Source organism: Mandrillus leucophaeus, unplaced genomic scaffold (assembly GCF_000951045.1).
Source record: "Mandrillus leucophaeus isolate KB7577 unplaced genomic scaffold, Mleu.le_1.0 Scaffold43, whole genome shotgun sequence".
Classification (NCBI taxonomy): domain Eukaryota; kingdom Metazoa; phylum Chordata; class Mammalia; order Primates; family Cercopithecidae; genus Mandrillus; species Mandrillus leucophaeus.
In genome coordinates, this window is record NW_012104587.1 from 1,460,470 (window position 1) to 1,465,368 (window position 4,899).

The following is a 4,899-nucleotide window of genomic DNA, read 5'->3' on the forward strand; positions in this document are numbered from 1 at the left end:
GAGGCACCAGACTCACGCTAGAGGCCAGACTCATGCTGGAGGCACCAGACTCACGCTAGAGGCCAGACTCATGCTGGAGGCACCAGACTCACGCTAGAGGTGGGCAGAGCAAGACAAGCATTTCCACTTCTAGGAGATGGAGACAGTCATGACACGCAGACCCTCGTTCCAAAGGAACAAGGAGAAACACAGGGTTGACATCCCTTCCAGGACCTGACCCTCCAATGGTACCCCAAGGATGCAGCTGCCAGGCTTGTTTAGGAAAAAACGTTATGCCCCATTCTAACTGGAACAGAAGTGCGCAGACATCTCAGAGTCTAAGCCAGCACTGAGGACTTTTACAAACCCACCTAGCTGATTCTGGGCAGCATGCAGGGAGGTGGGGCAGATTTGGGAGGTGGAATTACCAGGAAGAATTAGATGAACATGTTGCAAGACACATGCAACTTGGGCACCTTCAGAGAAAGGCACACAAGCGCGCACACACACACACACACACACACACACACATGAGCACACACACGGAAACCCTCGGCCCCATTCTCCACTCTACACAACCCAGGGCAGCCTGCAGCCCCAGCCAGCCTTCACCTGCTCATAACAGACAGTTGTCCTGGAGGCCCCTACACCTGTTCACCTGGTGCCTATGTCCCCTGAGCCTGCACCTCCCCCTCTGTGTGTGCACCTGCCTGGCCTCCTCCCTGCTTCCTGCCCTGAGGAGAGGGAGGCACCAGCCCAGTCACAACTCCCACCAGGAGAAGTTTTTCCAGCTTTGTCATTCCAGCCCTCCCCTCCCCATCACCCCCTTCCCCTGGCCCCTCACATCATGCTGACTTCCAGGGCAGCCCCTACACCCCGACTGCAGCCAGCTGGTTGTTTTCTGACTCTGCTGTGATGCTTTTCTCCATCTCTCTCTACCCCGGCCACGCACAGCCCCCTCCCATGCTCCAGTGAGCTCGGAAGCCCTGAAGCTCCAGGCTCTCACGTCCAGCAGAGACGGAGATTCCCTCTTCCCTCCCTGGCCAGGAGGGACTCTCTGCGCTCCTTGTGAAAGGGGGCTGGGGACAGCATATTATCCAGTGGGGAGTCCCCACACCTGGACACAGAAGCAGGGAAGTGTGGGCCTTTACCCAGGACCCCTGGGATTAAGACACCAACTCTGAGGGTGGCGTCCTAGAGGAGACGGGGTGGAGCAGAACGCTTTGGTCTTGCCCTATGGGGTAGATTACAGTTTGGGAGCTGCCCGTCTGCCCCACCCAAGGCCGGGATCTGGGGAGGGCGCTGCTTGCTCTCCCCCCAGCGGTCGGACCACGCTACTGCAGGGGCGTGGGGCCAGGCCGCTCTGGCTCTGTCGCCGAAGATCTGCCCCCGGCCCCGCCAGGACACGTAGCTGTAGACGGGATCAGCTCCAGGCACTTCCCCTTCCCCCAGAACCTCCGCTCCAGCCCTGGGGGACCAGGCAGGATGCCCCTCCCTGACAGGCCGTGCGCAGTGCCTTGCTTAACCTGCTCAGCTGGGGCCTGCACCCCCAAGGCTGTCCTCCACCTCCCAAAGGCCTCTGGACACAAACCGCGGGTGCGGACCTGTCCAGGACGGAGAAACTCACTTCAGTCCTTACCTACAACCCCTACGGGCCGCAGGAAACCTCCACCACCAGCGCAGAATGCCACTGCCATCCTCTGCCTCCAAGCCCCACGACAATGCCGGCAGAGGTGACACATCCAGGCACGCCACAAGGGGAAGACCCTCATTCACAAGCAGTGGGACACTCTCACAGGCAATGACACACACCTCACTCAGAGACACAAGCTGTGACATGTGGTCACAAGGACCTAAAGCCACAGTGGGACAACACCTGCAATGCTAACAGTGACCTACCTAAGTCCTGGTGGGAACTGAGGCCAGCAGGGAGGAAAAGGGGCTTCATTCCTTCGGAATCCTCCTGTGGCCCCACACTCCCTTGGACACACCCAGGAATGCTGGAAATTGCTCGTGCTCAGGAAGCCTTGAGAGCCCACCGGATGGCCTGAGCCCAGGGAAATGCCAGCCCGGATGAACCCGGGGACGAAGAGAAGGAAGAAGGCCCTAGATCCCCGCCACTGCCACCGCCCAAGCGGCACATTCTAAATCCTCCCCAGCGGCCATCACCCTTCCTCAAACCTAAGCGTGCACAGCCCAGCTCCAGGGAAAGAAACTCTGGGGCCTCCGGAATGGTGGGGAAGAGAGCCACACCGCTCCGTGAGGAGTAGGACTAGCTCTCCCGGTCTGTCTCTCTGTCTGTCTCCAGGCGGTTCCCAAGTTCTGAAGAAGGTGGTGACCACACCCCAGAGCCCCACACACCCCTCCGCCCCCACGGCTTTGCCCCAACCCCTCAAACCAGCTCCTCAGGCTCAGGGTGACCGGCTCTGCCAGGACCCACCCGCCAATCCCAAGTCGAGCAAAAGAATCCAGCCTGGCAGCATTGCCACCTGTCCCCAGGACTTCCCAAGGGCTAAGATGACTCCAGGGACCCCCAGCTGACTCCCTGCCCTGGGCTGACGCTGGACCTTCTCCCTCAACAGGTCCCTGTGTCCCACCCCAGGCCCTGGACCATGTCTGGCTGGCACAAGTCCTCAGCTCCGAGGGGTCGGCTCCTCAAGGAATTCACAGACCAGGACCCCTGAATCGCTGCTGGTGGCCTCCATATCAGTCCGCATGACTTAAGTGGCTCCCCATGTGTCCCTGTTCTCTCACCAGTGTCCCTGTGCATAACCTCTTAGGGACAAAGGCTTTAGAGAGGGGCTCAGATACCTTCTAACCCACAGTCTCACAGCCCCCAAACCCTGCGACCTCTCCTAGCTCCACTCTCACCCTCCTAGCTCCTCTCCCACCTTCCCTCACCCCACAGCTCACAGCTCAGAGTAAAGAGGTGCCCTTAACTCGGGGGCTCCCCTGTCCTCGCCATTCTGCACACGCCACCATCCACGCGGTGGGGGGTGGCCAGCCCCTGTCGCTAAGGACAGGAGAAGGAAGCTTCCCCACATTCAGCTTCTGAAAGGAAGTGAGTGCCACACCCTGCCCCTGGGATTTCCCTCATGGGGCGGGGATGAAAGCGAGATCTGCTCCCCTGAATTACAGCCAGTATAGGTGCAGGGGCCCTTAAATGCCTTCCCCCACTCTCTCAACTTCACTGCTACAGCCCCTCACTGTATTCCACAAAATCAACCCAACACCTACCATGCTCTACGCTGTGCTGGGAAGGGCAAGCAGAGAGCAGGAGCCCTACAATCCGAGGTTGGATTCTAATGAAGACGGGTTCGAAACCTGTATTTACCGAGCGCCCAGCGCTGTGCTGGAGACACAGAGGGAGGTATCTAGGACCCTTTTCCTCCGGAGACTCCGGGTCATTCTCTAAGGACCTGACTGACTTGGGAGGCTCCCACACACTGCCTTCCCACAAATCCCCTCCACAGAGCAGGGCACTCTGCAGCGACCGCACGTTCCCTGGGAGCACCTCACCGCCACGGTCGTCGCGGCGGGAGCCACACCCTGCGAAACCGGCAAGCACACACATCGCACACAACCCTCTGTGGCCTCATTGTGCAGAGGGGCCAGAGCCGTTCCCCACCTGGTTGTCTGGGCTCAGCTACAGCTGAAAACACTCATGTGCCCCCTCCGCACCCCTCCCAGCAAAAGGCACAGCCAGCCCTGTTTGGGCCCCTGGAGTCCCTCATGGTCAGCGCCGCCAAGGGACTGCGCCCCCACATCCCGGCCTCGGCACTGCTGGGGGGCGACCAGCCCTGCCAGGGGCGGCCCAGGCCCTCGCACACCGCAAACCCCTCCTTGCATGGGAAAGCCTTACATAACAGCTCTGCACACACCCTAAGCACGCTGCCTTTCCAACTCCAGGCGAGACCTCGCCTCGGGCCCCCTCTCCTGGCGCGCACCGCTGGAGCGCAGGGTTCCGGCGAGCGCAGCTTAGCCCTCCTCCCACGCCAAGCCCGGCTCCTGCCCCCAACTCCCACACACAGCCCCTTCCTCCTCCCCTTTGCCCCTCACCACTCCTCCCCGAGTTCTGGTTTGAATTAGTCACCGGCTCCAACCACCACATTCCTCAGGCTGCTGGCGCCGGGCCAGGCGCTGGGGCGGGGGCCATCCCGCCCGGACGGGTTTGGGAGTGGGGTGGGGGAAAGCGCCGCCTCCCGAGGGGAAGGGGCGGTCCCGAGGACTGGGCCGCTGCAGAGCACCCCCGTCCTCGCCCACCTCAGCGTAGGAATCTCCCTAATTATGTCCCCCTCCCCACCCATCCCGCTGGGAGGCGCATTGCAAACTTCCAGGCTCCGCGGCCCGAGAGGAAGGTTTTCTGGAGCGGGGAACACAGAGGGGCAAGGCCAGGGCGGGGCAGCTGGAGGAGGCTGAGGGGCTGGTGGTACAGAACAGGGTGGGGCCTGGACGACTCGGGACGCGGTTAGGGGCGGAGGTGCAGAGAGCGCGGAAGGACAGCCGAGGGGGCGCACGGCGCGGGGTCGCGGAGGCGCGGCGTCGCGGAGGCGCGGCGGCGATCTCGGAAATTTCCCCTCCAGTAAACATGGGATACGAAAGGAGCAGCCCCTGAGCCACCGCCCCATGCAGGGAGAGGAGGTGGGACAGAGGCCACCAGGCCCGGAACACAGCACCCTGCGTGTAGTGGAGCCAACAGTCCGCCCTCCGTAGAAATAAAGTGGAGCAAAGCGCTTCGAAGCGATTTTCCAACTTTAACCAACTTGAGCCCCAACTCCGGAGGCAGAACTCCGCTCCCAGAGAGCGACGCGTCGCCTCCCCAGGTGGCCCCGCTTGCTCCAAACTGTTTGAATCTTCACAGTGACACTCCCAACAACGCGCCCTGCCGGAGCCCCGCAACCCACCTCCCCCCACCCGCCT

At 61.7% G+C, this 4,899-nt stretch overlaps 1 protein-coding gene across 1 annotated transcript in view; it reads right to left on the minus strand.

Annotated features, from left to right (window-relative positions):
- The window catches only part of AHNAK (AHNAK nucleoprotein), a 139,520-nt gene extending 135,538 nt beyond the window's left edge, over nucleotides 1-3,982 (minus strand). Inside the window, exon 1 of the mRNA XM_011993369.1 lies at nucleotides 3,861-3,982. The gene's annotated coding sequence lies outside the window, so the exon portion shown is untranslated. The remainder of the gene's footprint in view (nucleotides 1-3,860) is intronic.
- Between the last annotated feature and the right edge of the window lie 917 nt (nucleotides 3,983-4,899).